This window comes from Macrotis lagotis, chromosome 1 (genome assembly GCF_037893015.1).
Source record: "Macrotis lagotis isolate mMagLag1 chromosome 1, bilby.v1.9.chrom.fasta, whole genome shotgun sequence".
Lineage (NCBI taxonomy): Eukaryota > Metazoa > Chordata > Mammalia > Peramelemorphia > Peramelidae > Macrotis > Macrotis lagotis.
In genome coordinates, this window is record NC_133658.1 from 644,740,353 (window position 1) to 644,759,935 (window position 19,583).

Here is a 19,583-nt window from a genome sequence, read left to right on the forward strand (position 1 = left end):
GCTCCCTTCTATCCAACACCTCTCCCCTTTCTTTCCCCTTTCTCTTTGCTCTTTCTTCCTTCCCTTCTTTCTGTCAGTTACCTTTTTCCTCTCCCCCTTCCCCTCCCCCTTTCCTTCCTTAGTATTTGAAAGTTAAGATAAGTTTCTAAACTCAATTGAGAGTGTTAATCTCTCTTTGAGCCAAATCTGATGAAAGTAAGATTTTTCAGGTGGTTCTCACCTCCTCCCTTCTTCCCCTCTGTTACAGTAGGTACTTTGTAGGTAGTTTACCTCATTCAGTCACCTCCATCCTCCTGTCTCTTTCTGTCCCCACTTTTTAAGGAGATATTTTTAAATCATTCTATCAGTCATGGACAAATCATGAGTGTCCATTACTCCTAGCTAAGTATATATTCTCTTCATAGAGTTACAATTCTCAAGAGTTATGGTAATCTTTCTCTCAGGTGGGGATATAGCCAGTTTCATCTTATTGGATAATAGGGTTTTTTTTTTCTTTTCTCCTTTTTATCTTTTCATGTAATTCTTGAGTCTCCTGTTTGAAGTCCAGATTTTCTATTTAGCTCTGATCTTTTCATCAGGAAAAGTTGAATGTCTCCTATTTTGTGAAATGCCCATTGTTTCCCTTGGAAGAGAAGGCTGAGTTTTGCTGGATAGTGAATTCTTGGTTGCATTCCAAGCTTCCTTGCTCTTCGGAATATCATATTCCAGGACTTTCCATCCCTTAATATTAATACAGCCATTTCTTATGTAATTCTTACTGACTCCTTGGTATTTGAATTGTTTCTTTCTGGCTGTATGCAGAATTTTCTCCTTTATCTGATAGTTCTGAAGTTTGGCCATAATATCCCTTGGTGTTTTCATTTTGGGATCCCTTCTAGGAAGGGATCCGCATTCTTTCAATAGCTATTTTGTCATCAAGTTCCATGGTATCAGGACAATTCTCCTTTACTATATCCTGAAGTATGGAGTCCAGGCTTTTTTCTCTGAAGTTTTTAGGAAGCCCTATGGTTCTTAAATTGCCACTCCTGGATCTATTCTCCAGGTCAGCTGTTTTGGCAGTGAGGTATTCTACATTTTTCTTATATTTTTTCCTTTTGTTTTTATTTTATTTAACTGATCCTTGGTGTTTCATGGAGTCATTAGGTTCCACATATTTCAGTTTCTTTTTCAGAGAAGAATTTTCTTCATTTACCTTTTGCAACTCCTTTTCCAATTGATCAATTCTACTTTTGAAGTTTTCCATTTTGCTCAATTGTGTTTTTGAGACAATCATTTTCTTTTTATATTTGTACAACTGCATTTTCAAAGGATTTGTTTTCTTGTTGCAAGATGTTAATTTTCTCTTGCATAGAGTTAATTTCCTCTTGCATTTTTTTTTAAGGATTTTTCAAGGCAAATGGGGTTAAGTGGCTTGCCCAAGGCCACACAGCTAGGTAATTATTAAGTGTCTGAGACCAGATTTGAACCCAGGTACTCCTGACTCCAGGGCTGGTGTTTATCCGCTGCGCCACATAGCCGCCCCTCCTCTTGCATTTCTTTTCCCAGTTTTTCCATTTGGTTTTTAAACTCCTTCCTGATCTCTTCTAAGAAGTCTTCTTGGGCTGGAGACCAATTCATATTCTCCTCTGAAGTTCTAGTCCTCTCTGAGTTAGGATCTTTGTCTTCAAGGTAACATTCAATGGACCCCACTTTTCACTGGTCTTTCTTCATTTTGGGCCCTTTTCCTAGGATCTTGTGGTAGTTGTGGCTGGTTCACAGACCTTTGGTGTTGAAATCCCTAGAGGCTTTGCTCACTGGGTTTAGGAGCTCCAAGTGCACCGGCCAGTTGGGGAAGCTAGATTCTTTCTCTGGAGTGTCTGTTACCCTGATTAATGGCCCACTCCCTGGTGCGTCCAGGTGTCCAGAGGTGCAGCGAGAGCTGGGTTATCCCCAAACAATGTGGGCTAGACTCTTGGGCTATATATACGTGTGTGTGTGTGTGTGTGTGTGTGTGTGTGTGTGTATGTATATAATCTACATAATCCTCCATCAGCCATGGGGGAGATCTGCCCACACCTGAACTTGGTGAGGGGGGAGATATTACTGTGTTTGTTCAGGGGAGAGTCACTTTCTCCCACAGGAATGGGGGGGAGGGTATTCAACTGGAAACATGGGAACTTCACTGAAAACACTGGGGCTCTGGCCCTCCAGACCAACTGAGCTGATTGGATAGATTATCTACCTTCTGTACTGTAGCTCTCCCATCCACCACCTTACTGTTCTCAGTCCCCAGTCCTCATCCCCACCCTGGTCTGTGTCTCTGCTCTCTGCCCCCAGCTCACCCACACTCCCTGTGACAGACTTTGGTGCCTGATGTTCTCCTAGGTTCTATTCTAGGTTCTGGTGGATCCAAATTTTAAGAGGCTTGGTTCATGTTAGTTTTGAGGGAAAGCCAGGAGAGCTTAAGACAGCGCCTGGCTTCTCTCCACCATCTTGACCAGAAGACCAAGATGAGTAAGTTTTGATCTGCATTCTGACTCCGTTATTCTTTCTCTGGATGTGGTTAGCATTTTCCATCATGAGTCTTTTGAAGTTGACTTGGTTTGTTGTAATGCTCCGAAGAGTTAAGTCTTTCATAGTCAGTTATCTCACAATATTGCTATTATTGTGCACCAAGTTCTGGTTCTGTTCACTTCACTCAGCTTCAGTTTTTGTAAGGTTTTCGAGGTTTTTTTCTGAAATCTGCCTGCTTCTTATTTCATTTTTTTGTCTTAATAGTATTTTATTTCATTTTCATTTATATGTAAAGAGTTTTCAACATTGATTTTTTGAAAGATTTGCATTCCAAATTTTTCTCCTTTTTTCCTTCCCTCTCCCCAAATCAACAAGCATTTTGATATGTACAATCAGTCAATCATATCTCCATATTAAACTTGATGTTGTGAAAGAAGAATTAGAACAAAAGGAAAAACTGCAAGAAAGAAAAAAAATTATAAGTAAAAATAGTATGCTTCCATCTACATTCAGTCTCCATAGTTCCTTTTCTGGATGGATGATGTTTCCATCACAAGTCTTTTAGAATTGTCACTGATTACTGTACTGCTGAGAAGAGTTAAGTCTATCATAGTTGATCATCATACAATGTTGCTGTTACTATGTATCATGTTTTGCTTACCTCATTCAGCATCAGTTCATCTAAGTCTTTCAAGGTTTTTCTGAAACCCATCTTCTCATCACTTCTTATAGAACAATATTCCATTGTATTTGTATACCACAACTTTTTCAGCCCTTCCCCAGTAGATTTCCAATTCTTTGCCACCACAAATAGAGTAACTATTAATGTTTCTGTACATTTTATGATCTCTTTGGAATACAGACTACATAGTGATATTGCTGGATTAATGCATAGGTCATGGTTTTACAGCCCTTTCAGCTTTCTAGATTGATTGGATCAGTTTACAACTCCACCACCAGTGCATTAGTATCCCAGTTTTTCTACATTCCCTCCAAAATTTATCACTTTTCTTTTCTATCATATTAGGTAATTTGATAGCTGTGAGGTGGCACCTTAATTTGCATTTCTTTAATCAGTAGAAATTTGGAGCATTTTGTAAATGACTTTAGATAGCTGTAATTTCTTCATCTCAAAACTTCCTGTTTATGTCCTTTGACCATTTATCATTTGGGGAATAAATTGCATACGTTATAAATTTGACTCAGTTTTCTATATTTTTGAGAAATGGAGCCTTTATCAGAAATATTAGCTGTCAACATGGAGGTGATGATCAACCTTGATGGACTTGCTCATTCCATCAGTGCAACAATCAGGGACAATTTGGGGCTATCTTCGATGGAGAATACCATCTGTATCCAGGGAAAGAATTGTGGAGTTTGAACAAAGACCAAGGAGTATTACCTTTCATTTAGGAAAAAAAACCCTGATATTTTATTATGTCATCTTGCCATCTTTTATACTTTATTTTTCTTCCTTAAGGATATGATTTCTCTCTCATCACGTTGAATTTGGATCGATGTATACCAATGAAACAATGTAAAGACTGGCAAATTACCTTCTGTGGGGGGGATAGGGGGATGGAAGCAAGATTAGGGGAAAAATTGTAAAACTCAAAATAAATAAAATCTTTAAAATAAAAAAAAAAGAAATACTGGCTGTTAAAAATTCCCTGCTTCTTAATTTCCTTCTATTCTTGACTACATAAGTTTTGTTTGTTGAAAACCTTTTTAATTTCACGTAATCAAAATTATCCATTTTGTATTTCTTAGTGCTCTGTATCTCTTGTTTGGTCATACATTCCTTCTGCAGATAAACTATTCCTTGTTCACCTAATTTGCTTTTACTGTCTACCCTTTATATTTAAATTATGTACTCATTTTGACCTTATTTTGTTATATGGTGAGAGATGTTGATCAGTGCCTAGATTTTATCAACTATTTTCCAGTTTTTCCAATAGTTTTTGTCAAATAGTAGCAAACAAAGAAACTGGAGTTTTGGGGTTTATCAAAAAGTAAACTGCTATTGTCATTTACTACTTTTGTCTTGCGTATCTAATTTTCCATTGATTTCTTCATTGTATTTCTTAGTACTAGATAGGTTTGATGACTACCACTTCATCATATAGTTTTAGAGCTGGCACTACCTTCCTTTGCATTTTTTCATTAATTCCCTTAATTTTCTTGACCTTTTTATTCTTTCAGATAAATTTTGTCATTTTTTTTCCTAGCTCTGTAAAATAATTTTTAGGTAAGTAGATTGGTATGGCATGAATAAGTAAATTAATTTGGGTAGAATTTTCATTTTTATCATATTAGCTCTGCCTACTAATTAGTGATTGATATTATTTTTCTAATTATCTAGATCTGATTTTATTTGTGTGCATTTATGCCCTAATAGTTTTTGTATGAGTATATTTCTTTTTATCTCTCATTCAGTTTTCTCCAGAGGTCTTTCATATATATCTTTCTAAAAATCTTATCTCCTTAACTTTCATTTTTATCTATTTTGTGGTTAGATTTATCTAGTTCTGAGGTGGGGTCCAGTTTGAGGTTCCCCCAATTAGTGTAGTTTTGCTCTCTATTTTTTCCTGTAAGTCCTTCAACTTCTCTAAGAATTCAGATGCTATACCACATGGTGCATGTGTTTATGGATTTTACTTCATTAACCATGGTACCTTTGCACAAGATATACTTTCCTTCCTTATATCTTTTAATTATGTCTAATTTTCCTTTTTTTGCTTTGTCTGCAATCAAGATTGCTACTCCTTTTTTTTAAATTTTAGTTTAAGCATAATCTATTCTGCTCCAGTTTTTTTTTTAAATCATTTCTCAATGTGTATCTGCTTCAAATGTGTTTTTTTATAAACAACGTATTTTAGGATTTTTTTAACCCATTCTGCTATTTATTTCTGTTTTATGGGAGAGTGCATTCCATTCCCATTCTGTTATGATTAGTAACTGTGTATTTCCCTCCATCCTTTTTTTCCTCCCTGTTTATACTTTTTTCTCTTCTTTCACCCTGTCCTCTTACCATTGTTTTGCTTCTAACCATCACCTCCCACAATTTGCCCTCCCTTCTGTTCTCTACCCCTCATTTCTTTCCCTGCTAATGTCTTCTATAATTTCTATGTCTTGCTGAGTGTGTTGCTCCCTCTCTGAGCCAAATTCTATGAGAGTAAGGTTAAATCAAGGCTCACTCTTCCCTTCAATGGCACAACATACCAGCTGTGAGGCTGCTAGCCCCAGTGCAAAAGACAAACTGCCAGTGCTCAGTTTGGCACCACAGGAATGATTAGGGCAGGCCACCTCTTAGTCCAATAGGCAAGCTATCAGTACCTCAGGCACTGATGCAAAAAGAGTCAATGTTCAGGCTCCTGTCCCTCAGCATAAAAATCTTAGGATAGTGGCCCCCCTGTACCCCAAAATCATAGTTCAACTTTAAAATTCACAAAATAGGCTTAAAAATGAGCAAAAACAGAAAAAGAACCTTGAATATAGAAAGTTATTATGGTGACAGGGAAGATCAAAACACAGATTCAGAAGTCTAGCCACATCAAAATTCCTACATGAGAAGCCTCAACTCAAAGGAGAATATGAATTAGACTTAGACCCAAACAGTTCTCTTTGAAGAACTCAAAAAGTATTTCAAAAATCAAATGGGAGAGGTAAAAGGAAAACTGGAAAAAGTAAAGAATTATGAAAGATAGTCAACAGATTGGAAAAGGAAGGACAAAAACCAACTGCAGAAAAGAATTCTTTAAAAATACAATTGGTCAAATGAAAAAAATCCACTGAAGAAAACAACACCTTGGGACGGTTAGGTGGCATAGTGGATAAAGCACCGGCCTTGGAATCAGGAGTACCTGGGTTCAAATCCAGTCACAAGACAATAATTACCTAGCTGTGTGGCCTTGGGCAAGCCACTTAACCCCATTTGCCTTGCAAAAACCTAAAAAAAACCCCAACAACAAAAAAAAACCAAAACAACACTTTTAGAAGTAGAATTGGTCAAATGGAAAAGGAGACACAAAAGCTAAATGGAGAAAATAGTTACTTAAAAATCAGAATTAGGAATTAGGGGGGGCAGCTAGGTAGTGCAGTGGATAGAGCACCGGCCCTGGAGTCAGGAGTACCTGAGTTCAAATCCAGCCTCAGTCATTTCATAATGACCTAGCTGTGTGTCCTTGGGTAGGCTACTTAACCCCATTTGCCTTGCATAAATCTAAACAAAACAAATTAGAATTAGACAAGTAAAATCTAATGACTATGAGAAATCTAGAATCAGTAAAACAAAATCAAAAGAATAAAAAAATAAGAGAAAATATAAAATATCTCACTGGAAAAATAACTGTTCTGGAACATAGATTCAGAAATGATAATTTAAGGATTATTGAACTATTTGAAAGCCATAATCAAAAAAAGAAAAAAAAAGAACCTGGATAACATTTTCCAAGAAATTATCAAGGAAAACCATGCAGCCATCTTAGAACCAGAGGGTAAAATATTAATTAAAAGAATCCACCAATCACTTAATGAAAGATCCAAAAATTAAAGCTCCAAACAATACTGTAGTCAAATTCCAGAATTATGAGGTCAAGGAAAAAATGCTGTAAGCCATCAAAAAGAAACCATTCAAATATCAAAGAGTCCAGTTTGGATTGTAGAGGATCTAGCAGTTTCTAAATTAAAGGATTTTAGAAGGCAAAGGAGATTGCATGACTGACCAGGAAGCAACTATGCAGAAAATTGAGTTTAATCTTTCAGGAGAAAAGATGGATATTCAATGAAATGGGGGACTTTCAAGTTTTCTTGATGAAAAGATCAGAGCTGTACAGAAAATTTGAACTTCAAAGACTCAAGAGAAGTATTAAAAGGTAAACAGGAAAGAAAAAAAATTCTATTCAATAAGGTTAAATTGTTAACAATAAGAAAAGATGATGCTTATTACTCTAGAGAATTGTATCTCTTTGAGGGCAGTTGGGAATTTACTTAGACAGAGGGGTATAAAAGTTGAATTTGATAGGATAATTTAAAAAAAATTAAGGATGAAAAAAGTATTGAACTGGGAGAAGAGGAAAGGGGGAAGCAAAATAGGGTAAATTAGAGCCCTTGAAGAGATGCACCTGCTGAGCCAGGGATTGATTGGCTTTGGTTGCTTATCTGTGCAGTGATTTGAGCCTTCTGTTGGCTTTCCTGGAAACCAGTTATGCTGGACTGAGCTCCTCTTTTATCCCTACTTTTCCTAAAGTCTTTATAAGTTATCTTAAGCTGGAAAATTGTTTTACTCCCTTTTTTGGTAGATTCTGTCACTCCAGAATCCATAGAGGTTTGATTTAAGTTGCTTCCCAGGGAAAATAGGGATAGCTCGGGCAACTTTTTGACCTTTTCTCTGCCATCTTGGCCCTTGACTTCCTTTTCATGTTTTTAATAGAAACTTCCAGTTCTTATGCGTTCCTAATGATGGTTTCTTGGAACCTTGACTCTGGTTGCTTAAAGTATTTTTTCTTTGCTATGGAAAATCTGGGTTTTTGCTGTGACATCCTTGAAATTTTTCCCTTTGGGATTTCTTTCAAGAAATAAAGGTGACTTCTTTCTTTTGGTCCTCTGGTTCTAATAGATTTGAGCAGTTTTCCATTATGGTTTCTTGAAATAAAATGTCTAGGTTTTTTTTTTTAATTATAATTTTGGGGAAGAATGAAAATCCTTTAATTCTTTCCTTGAATTGTTTTTCACATCAGTGTTCTGATAGAAGCATTTTATGTTTTCCTTCTATTTTTCAGTCTTTGTGTTCTCCATCTCTTCTCTATCTCCTCCTTTTTTATTTTTGGAGTAGACTATTCTTAGATAATATTTAACCACTTTATATTTTAATCTATTCTTTTCTGCATTTTTTCTTTTAGGGATTTAATTTCATTCTTTTTTTTTTTTTGCCCCATCCCTAATCATCTAATCTTTGTGGAAAATCCATTTTTTCCTTTCAAATTCATATTCCCTTCAAATTCATATAATATTGTTGAAATAATTCTTTTTCTGTATTTGAGTTCCACTGGTTTTATAATAATTCTTTATTATGTTCACTATCTTCCTCTGTTTACTCATATCTTCTTAGTTTTTCAGATTGGGGTTTATATATGTTACTTAGATAAGATTTACCACTTTATATTCTAAGCAATTTATTCTCTTTTCAATCCTTTATTCCAGGACGTTAATTTCACCCCTTTATTCCCTCTTCTATTCTTTTGTAATCTTTGTGGGAAAGTCATTTTTTTCTTTATATATTATAGTTAATGTTGAGTTTGCTCTTCTACTATTTCTGGATTTGAGTTTCTCCAGCTCTATAATAATTCTTTATAGTATTTAGTATCTTTCTCTGTTTACTCATATATTCATCTTTAGTTCTCAGATTGGGGCTTTGGGTAGGGGTTATGTTTTTGGTGGGAGATGATTGACCCTTGTTGTTCTTGACCTGAATTCCTGCATTGACCTCCATCTCCTGAGATTGCGCTTCACTAAGAGAGATGATGGTTTTTTCCCCCTACCTGGTTCTTTGGAGTTTATGGTACTGCATCTTCAGGCCCCTTTTTCATGTCTCAGAACAGAATGGTTAGGGACCTTACAGTCTCTGGTGCCTGGACTGCTCCTGGTCATTTATACAATGGGTTTCTGACACCACTTATAGGCCTCTGTTCTTGTTGCTACAGAATAAGTAGCCTATCAATGCTTGTAAGGGGTGTCATTGTCTTCGTCATTGTCTTCTTCTTCTTCTTCTTCTTCTTCTTCTTCTTCTTCTTCTTCTTCTTCTTCTTCTTCTTCTTCTTTTTAGGTTTTTACAAGGCAAATGGGGTTAAGTGGCTTGCCCAAGACCACACAGTTATGTAGTTATTAAGTGACTGAGGCCGGATTTGAACTCAGGTACTTCTGACTCCAGGGCTGGTGCTCTATCCACTGTGCCACCTAGCCACCCCTTGCATTTACTTCTTTACAATTACTCTTGTGTCTGATAACTGGGACCAAACAGAACAATTCTAACATCTCCTCTTCACGACATTCCTTCAAATATTTGAGTACAGCTATCATAATCCTGAGTTTTCTCCAAGCTTAACATTGCCAGTTCCTTTAGGTTTCACCATCTTGGCTGCTCTCTTCTGACACTCTTTGGTTTAGCAGCATCCTTCTTAAATAGTTGTTTCCAGAACTGAATAGAATATATCAATCTAAGTCTGACAAGGGCAGAGTGGAGTGAGACTATAAACTCTTTATTCTTGATTGGGCGAGTGTAATCCTGACCCAGGCATGGGCTATCAGATATGGCAGGAAGACCTTGAGAAGAATGGAGTTAGAATGAACAACAGCAGTGCTCACTTACTACTGAAGACTTGTAAATCTCATGATCCGTTCATCACCACACTGTCTTTTATTTATCTAAAAGCAACAAAACTTCATTGATGTACCCTTAAGGCAAACATTTATGACTCTGTCATTACAAAAAGAGACAAAAAGAATGTGAGAGTGATGGAGGCAATGTATGGCACAGAATGCTGGATCATTCAGACTCATTTTCTCCAAACTTATCATTCACATTAAACCAAAGCAATGACCCCAAATAAGATGATTATCAGAAGAATTGTCAACAGATTAAAGTACTTTTTTGATGGAAGCAATTTATTGCTAAGGTGAAGGGAAAGTCTAACCACTAGCATTATTAAAAGAGAGCCTTAATGGAAGATCTAATAGCTAACAGTAAGATCTAAAAATTCTCTTTGCATCTTTAGAAAACATGATCTAGTCTCAATTCCATATCAAAAGAAAGAGAGACATGGAAAAATATATAGTAAATTAGTAAGACAAATAGAATCTGTGATTTCATTGTGATTTCATTGACATGGGATACTCTTGGAAGAGATAGTTTGGGGGGAAAAAAGAGGAGGAAGGGGGGTAAAAAAGAAGAAGGAAAAGGCAGAAAGGCACTGGATTACTCAGCTCTGGGAATGACTGTTTAAGAAGGATGTTGATAAACTAGAGAGTTCCAGAGGAGGACAACCAAGATGATGAAGAGTCTTGGAGTTTTATGCCACAGAAAGTTGAAGAAACTGGTGTTGTTAAGTTTGGAAAAGAGAAAATTTAGGATTATGATGTGCTTGGTAACAGCAGAGTGAAAACACAGTGAGCAGCTTTTAGAGATTTGGTGTGTACAACACTGCATTTATTCATCTGGGCCAGACCACTTGCATATATCAGGACTGGCTTGATAAAAATGAGGGGAAATTCAGATGTTACTAAACAAAAAATGAGAACTCCATAGGGCTTTACCAGGAGGATAGTTTGTCTCTTAAAAAAAAAAACAACACTTAACTTTATCAAAACTAAAGTTCAAACAGAGCTTAAAGAGATGCAGGATTCTTGGCTCAGTAAGAAGACAGATGAAATTCATTTTTATACTGAGAGTACTAATCTAAAGTACTTTTATGATTTTTCTAAAGGCTATGGACCACAAAGACCTTTGGTATATCTCAACTATTCAGCACTGATGGAATCACTGCAGTGGCATGATCCTGGGAAGACTGGCAAAATACTTCTCTAATGTTTTAAAGAGATAATTGATCATATATCTCAGACTGAAATCAGTCCCCCTCTAACTGAATTTCCTAATGAAGAAGTTTTGAATGCCATTAGACTCCTCTTGTATAGCAAAGCATCTGGTACTGATTCGATTCTAACTGAGATTTACAAGGGAGAGGATTCATTCCCCCACAAAAGTTCACCGAAATTTTCTGGGTTATATGACAAGAGGTTATCCCCAGTAGTTCAAGGATTTTTCCATTGCCCAACTCTATAAAGGAAAGGAAAGAGGTTGTTCTATGACAGTCACAGAGTGCATCTCTCTGAGTCATTGCCAGCAAGATTCTTGCCAGAATCCTCCTTAACAAACTGATCCTTCATCCAAAAGGTGGTCAAGAGTCATTGTGACTTCAGAAAGGGCCAAGGTACGTTGATATGTTTGCTCCCTGGGTGTTTGCCCCCTGACAATTCCAGGAGAAATGCCAGGGGCAGAAGAGAGTACACAATGTTCTTCCATCTGATCAAGGCCTTTGATACTGTCAGTTGTGACAGCTTGTGGAAGATCATGGCAAAATTTGGGTACCAGAAGTTCATCAGTATTGTATACTAAATCTATGACAGCATGCCTGCATAGATTATGATAAAGGACAGTGCTTTCACATTTTCCCAGTCACCTGTGAGCTGAACAGCATAATATTTTCAGTGATGTTTTTGGATGACTTCAAAGAGACTGAAAATGCCATCAAGATCCCACCACTGATGTAATTATTTCTCTTGAAAAGGCTATAAACTAGGAGTAGAGTGGAAAGAGAATCAGTGCATGACTTTTTGTTCACTAATGTTTGTGTACTCAGTTCAACCTCTGAGGTTGAGATAAAACAGAGATGCTATTTGTATTAATTTTGGCCTATAAAGACCACAAAAACTCCTGTAGCCAGCACTTCACCATCCATTCTTAGAAACGTTGATTAAAGCAAATGGAGAATTTTTGAATGTTGTGGATAACGTAGTATCCTTTCCAGGGAGGTACATATGGACAATGAGGTTGATGCTTGCATTGCTAGAACTTGCTCAGTGTTTGGGAGGCACCAAAGGAAAGTTGTGGAAGATGGGTTCTTAGGTTTCCTCTCAGGTTGAAGATCAGTAGAACCATTGTGTTGATCTCACTGTTTTATGCCTGTGAGACCTGGACAGTTTTACAGCACCAACCTAGGAACTTGAATTGTTTCCATTTGAAATGTCTTAGAAAGTTTCTGAAGATCACCTGACAGGATGAGATACCAGACCCGGAAGTCCTTCTCTTGAGCTAAATTGCCCAGCATTCAAACTCTGCTGTAGAGAATGCAACTCTGATTGGCTGGCCACATTGTGGAATGACAAAACTCTGTTTGCCTAAAAGATGATTTTAAGAAACATTGACACAAGGCAGGTGCTCACACAGAGGTCAGAAGTATTATGAGGACAACCTCAAGGTGTCTCTGAAGAATTTTAGAAGCAGCTGCCAGATATGGGAGATATTGGCACAGGACCACCCAGCATGGCATACCCTCATCAAAGAAGATGTGTGCTGTATAAGTAAAAGCAGAATTCCTAAAAGATATGTAAGATGTGTAGATTTAGAGTTCACTCTGTTCAATGTTCGTACATTTGTGCCCAACTTGACTTACAAAATTGTATCAGTCACAGTTAAATGCACTGTTTATTGACCCTGACAGAGTGTTGTAGTTTTGTAGTTCTGCTAAAAGGAAGACAATAACCAATCACACTTATATTGTCACATCATACTGGAGAGACTTAATGTGTAGTCAGAATAAGTATTTAGATTTATTTGGGACTTTGAGAAGCTTTTAGAGTCTGTAAAGATGGAGCCTGTAAATTATAATGAACTAAATTACATCAGTTCCAGAAATGAAAAAGATAGAAGAAAAGTAGGAGTGAGAGATCTAGTTTAAAGAAAGAACTGCATGAGACTTGTATTGACAAAGATCAGGAGGAGATTTGATGACTTACTTGAGGAAAATGTGTATAATAAAGTAGTTGACCATATGTGCAGAAGATAGAAATGAGAAGTATTGGGAAAGAAAATAACAATATCATATGTGAATCTGAACACATTAGACAGCTTAGAAATTGAGAGGTAGTGTTGTGGTTCATCCTTCAAAAATAAAATTATCAGTGTCACTATGGTTGAAAGTGCTTAAAGATCTTGATAAGTTTAAAAAGTGTATATGAGTGCCTACTTATTATTGTTGTTAATAATGTGCTGCTAGATTTCAAATTCATTGGAAAGATAGGAAGATTGAATATGAATGGCATATCATTTTGAGGCAAATGTAAATAGTAACAGTGTAACTATTGGAATTGGAAAACACCCTCCCTAGTCTAGTTTAACACATACCTGAATGAGAATTGCTGTACAATTTATTGAATAAGTTAGCCTTCATTAGAACATTGGTGAAGAGAGTAAACCTATTATGTAATAAGGTAGTTCATCCAAATTAAACGCAGTTCATTGGACTTTGTAATTTGGAAAGGGATATAAATGACTACATGATACTTTGAAAAGATCTGTATACTCTAGTAGGAGTGTAGAAGGTAGGTAGAAGACCTATGTTCCATTCCGTCCTCTGCTACTTGCTAGCTATGTGTTGTTTCAGGTTTTCCATGGATCAATCATCACTTTTCCCTATTTTATATGGTTTTTAAGATCTGTAAAATGTTTTTATAGTACCATATCTTCCTAAGATAAGAGCCTGGCCCAGATTATCTCTTGAGGTTCCTTCCAACTCTAATATAAATGACTATTGACTATTAGACTTTTCAAAACCCAGAAATATTGTGTCATAGATTTTTTAAAAAGATCAGATTTTAGGAGGGAAAGTCTAGAAAGGCTTCTGTAGGAAGGGACCCAGCTAATAGACAGTTTTAGAACTGGAAATAACAATTTATCTTGGTCAAGACCCTTCATTTTTATGATTAGTGAAACTGAGCCACAGCAATTTGAAGTGACATTGCAAAAATTTCTCAGTTAACACAACAGGATTAATGCTCATCTCTCTTCAGTGTTGGTTCAGTGTTCTTATCTTTTTCTTTTAAATGAAAATGTTACTTGTATGAAAAGAAAAGAGTGCAGACCATAGCCAGGTGGGCTGAGATTGAAAGTTACCTGAGCCAAAAATCAATTCAAGGAACACTTTGCAATTGATGTGTTTTCAGAACCATTTGGATCACCACTTGATTTTTATAGTGAAAAAAATTGTGCTCATTAATGAAAAAAGAAACACCAAGTGGATTATTTTTCCTTTGCCTCATTAAAATACTTTCAATCCTAAATTGTCTCTTAATGTAGACTTCTGATCTTAAATTAGATTACATCGTGGTGAATTTGCAGATATTTAGATATATTTGACAAAAGAACTGTGTATATTATCAAGATCTTATCAAGAATTCTGAAGGAATTTGAAATTATGGAACTGAAATAATAAGTTTCATAAATAGATTTTAATTATAAAGTACTGATTTTTAGTAGTGTGTGTGTATATATATGTATATATGTATATATACATATATCTAAAATTTGACCATTTTGCTTGATTTTGTTTAAAGCCCCTTTGTAAGACTTCTAATGATCTTTAGCATATTCTTCTTTATCCAGTGGTAAGTCTTTGACCATTAAGTGTAGACTGGGTTTTTGGAAGCTAGGTTATTCAGAACTATGAATCAGATACCAGTCATTCAATAAACATTTATTAAGTGTTAATTTGGTACCAGACACTGTGCTAAAGCACCAGAGGTACATACAAAGAAAAACAATTGCTCAGGGAACTAGCATTCTAATGTGAGAGATAACATGCAAATAATTGTATACAAAAATTGTGTATAAAAGATAGACAAGGTTTTATCTAGAGGAAAAGCACTAGACTGGGGGAGGGAGGGAGGGAAAGGAGAACATACAGGGGAAGTGAAAAGGAAGGCTTTCTGCAGTAGGTTGATTTGAGATGAATCTTGAAGAAAGGGAGGGAAGCCAAGAGACTGAAGTGAGGAAAAAGAACATTTCAGCCATGAGGAACAACCAATGCACAAAGAGTCAAGAGTGTTGTATGCTGGGGACAGCAAGAGATCAGGGTCACTGAATCACAGAGTTCATGAGGATAAGTAAAGAGGATTGTAAGAGGATTGCAAAGGGAGGAAAGGACTTGTAAATGGCTTTGAATGCCAAAGAGAGAATAGTATATTTGATTGATGAGAAGCCATGGGATGATGATGTTTGTTCTTTGTTTTCAAAGAGGACCTTGACTTTGGGAGGTGATGCCATTACAAGAAGCATATGAATTAGATTTGAGAGGGGGAGGTGCTGTGCTAAATCACCAGTCTCATTTTCTCCTCCAGAGTCATCTAGGTCCAGTGGCTAGATATGAATCAGGTTGACTGGAGATGGTCCTTTATGCAAGGTAATCAGTATTGAGTGACTTGCCCAAGGTCACACAGCTAATACATTTATGTGTCTGAGGTCAGATTCAAACTCCCATCCTCCTGATTTCAAGACCAGTGTTCTAATATGATCAGATCTGTACTTTAAGAAGATTTGAGAGGGGAGGCTTAAATGAGGGAGATCAACCAGAAGGTTATTGCTATAGTTTAAGCATGAGGTGATTATGGCCTTCACCAGTGTGACACACTCAATGATCTCAGAAGAGATAGGGGAGTAAAGGAGAGCTGTGAAGATATTGATGACTGAAAGAATTTAGGGGATGAGAGTGAGGTCTTGAGCATAGCACCTAGGGTTATAAGTCTGGGTGACTAGGAGGATGGAAGATGGTGTAATAAATTGTAATAAATAAATTGCAATAAATTAAGAAAGGATAAGATTTTGGTGGAGAAGATGAGTACAGTTTGAATATGTTCTCTGGGGGACATTTAGCTTGAGAGGTTTCATAGGTAAGTCTGCAGGTTAAGGCTTGGTAAGTAGATCTAAGAATCATCTATATAGATAACTGAATCCCTAAAAGCTGATGAGCTCTCTCCGTGAAATAGACTGGAGGAAGAAGGACCAGAACAGGGGACTCAGTAACATCTGCTTTTAGTGTTCATGATCTAGACAAAGATCTAGCAAAGGAGAATGAGTGGTTAAATAAATCAGAGCACTAAGGGAGAGAAAAGCTTAGTGAAAACTAATAGAGGAAGAGGTTATTAGGGAGCAAAGTAGTAAGTGACAGGATTTGAATTCAGAGCTTCTGACTTATTGCTTTATTGGGGTTTTTTTTTGTTTATTTTTTTAGTTTTTTGCAAGGTAATGGGTTTAAGTGGCTTGCTCAAGGCCACACAGCTAGGTAATCATTAAATGTCTGAGGTCGGATTTGAATTCAGGTACTCCTGACTCCAGGGCCCATGCTATATCCACTGTACCACCTAGCCACCCCCTAAAACTCCATTGCTTTAAAAAAAAAACCACTCTATCATGCTGACTTCAAAGAATCTTTGAAGAGGCTGGCATAAATTGCCTTAGAGAAGGAAATAATGAGAATAAATCAATATTTTTAAGGATGGATAAGTATAAAACGTAGGATTTTGTAGTATAGTTTACATTTCCTGTTTTGAGAACTTTGCTTATTTATTGGAAATAATTTTTAGTCTTACATATTTTTATTAGTTGTATATATAACTTGGCTATTAAATCCTTATCAGGAGATATTTGGTACAAATATTTTTTCTTATTCAACTGCTTCTCTTTTTATCAGAGTTGGACTTATTTTAGTAATATAAAAGATCTTTAATTTTTCATTACATTTATCTGTTTTGTCTTCTGTACTTCTGTTTTTTGTTTGGTTAAAAATTCATAACCTGGCTTTACATATGAAAGATGTAATATCTGCCTTTCTTCTGATTTTTCTTGTTAATAATTAGGTCAGATATTCATTTTGCATTGTATTGTATGGTGTAAGATGTTTGTCTAATCCTGAGTTCTACCAGATTGCTTTTCAGTTTTACTAACAATTTTTGTAAAGTAGGCAGTTCTTTTCCATGATTTTGTTCCTAGAATTTCAATTCCATCTAAATAAAATTAATAATAATAATAATAGTTAACATTTATATAGTTATTCAATATTTTCAAAACACTTTACAAATACATCATCTGATCCTCACAACAACCTTGGGAGCTAGGTGCTATTAATAGATGCATTTTTCAGATGGTAAAACTAAGATAAACAGTATAAGTTTTATATAAACTTAATGAAAGTAAGGATAAGTTTTATATAAACTTATCGAGAGTCACATAGCCAGCAAGTGTCTAAGTCAGATTTTCAGTTGAGGTCTTTCTGACTAGGTGTAGTTCTTATGTGCCTTTATTTATCTTTTTTTTTTTTTTTTTTTGTCTTTTGTATCGCTTCTTTGGTTAAGAATTCTCCCTATAGATTTTGTTATAAAAGGCACTCATTTCTATTTTCCTTCAATTCTCTTATTTTATTATAGAGCCTTTTATATTTAGATCAGTTGTTGTTTTACAATTTTGACATGCAACATGGTTTACTTGAAAGAGATTTACTTATTTAGGAAGACTTAGGTTCAGATCCCTGCTCAGATAGTAGTAGATGTATGACCCTGTGCAAGTCACTTGTTTTCTCTGTGCTTCATTTTGCTCATTTTTAAATTGAGGGGTTGAATTTGGCCTCTGTGGTCCCTTCTAACTGTAAATCTGTGATCCTGTGATTATTGTGTGTGTGTATATATATATATATATATATATAATATATATATATGTAGAAATATATATATATATATATATATATATTTGTCATATTGTTTTCCAACATTTCCTGAAGTTTTTATAAAAAAGTCTTTAATCAAGAATTTTATGGTCTTGGATTTATCTGACACTGGGTTGAATTCACTTGTCCCTTTTTTCTTAAAATTTAGATTGTTTGATCCTTTAACGAAATTTTCTATTTTTAAATCAATAAGAAATAGTTGGGGTTTTTTTTTTTTTTGGATGATTTCAGTTTTATAATTTAAAATCTAAAGTAGTCTCATCATTATTACTTTTCCCCATTAGTTCCATGATATTATAGAATTTTAGATTTGATAAATTTTGCTTTAAATATTTTTGTACTAATGCTATAAAATAACTCCTTGGTAAGTTGGTATGGTACTAAATCACCAAATTTAGATAGCATACTCATGTTAATTTTATTGGTGAGACCCAACTTACAAGCAATGAATATCTAAATTGGCAAAGATGGAATAATCAGTGTTGGAAGAGCTACATAGACTATGTTATAGATTCAGCTTCACATTCACTCATTTTTTGGGTGTGGAGGAACAAAGGACTCAACAAGGGAAATGTTTTACCAGTCCCCTGATCTAAAGATCCTATACCACAAAAAGCTAAAGGATCAAAATAAAGATCCTTTGTGGATCAGAACATATTAATAGTAATATTGTGGGAAAGAGGGATAGCTGTACCCATCCAGGGACTCTAAAAATCTTGCTGGAGCAACTGGGGTAGGGAGATACAGCTGTGTCACCAATCTGACTCAGGGAGGTAAGAAAGTCTTAGACTTCAATTCACCTGTTGCACAAACCATTTACAATTTTTGCCACAAAAACCCCACAAACTACTACAAAATGTTCACAAGTCAGGTCCTTTAGAGAAGCCCCTAGATGGTGAATTTCCTTTTTTTTTAACTAAAGATTTTATTTATTTTGAGTTTTACAGTTTCCCCCCAATCTTACTCCCCCCCCCCCCCAAGGCAGTTTGTTAGTCTTGACATTGTTTCCATGGAATACATTGATCCAAATTGAGTGTGATGAGAGAGAAATCATATATCAGGGTTTTTTTTTTCCCTAAATTTAAGGTAATATTCCTTGGTCTTTGTTCAAACTCCATAGTTCTTTCTCTAGATACAGATGGTATTCTCCATTGCAGACTGCCCCAAATTGTTCCTGATTGTTGCACTGATGGAATGAGTGAGTCCATCAAAGTTGATCATCTCCCCCATGTTGCTGTTAGGGTGTACAGAGTTTTTCTGGTTCTGCTCATCTCACTCAGCATCAGTTCATGCAAATCCCTCCAGGCTTCCCTGAATTCCCATCCCTCCTGGTTTCTAATGAACAATAGTGTTCCATGACATACATATACCACAGTTTGCTAAGCCATTCCCCAATTGAAGGACATTATTTGATTTCCAATTCTTTGCCATCACAAACAGGGCTGCTATGAATATTTTTGTACAAGTGATGTTTTTACCCTTTTTCATCATCTCTTCAGATTATAGACCCAGTAGTGGTATTGCTGGATCAAAGGGTATGCACATTTTTGTTGCCCTTTGTGTGTAGTTCCAAATTTCTCTCTAGAAAAGTTGGATGAGTTCACAGCTCCACCAACAATGTAATAGTGTCCCAGATTGCCCACAACCCTTCCAACAATGATCATTATTCTTTCTGGTCCTATTGGCCAGTCTGAGAGCTGTGAGGTGGTAGTTGGTGAATTTCTTAAAGGAGATAGTAGCTTCTAAGAAAGTAATACGTTAAGC

General features: G+C 35.9%; 1 protein-coding gene across 3 annotated transcripts in view; it reads left to right on the top strand.

Annotated features, from left to right (window-relative positions):
* The window catches only part of ARHGEF12 (Rho guanine nucleotide exchange factor 12), a 205,178-nt gene that overhangs the window by 31,564 nt on the left and 154,031 nt on the right, over positions 1 to 19,583 (top strand). The window lies entirely within an intron of this gene.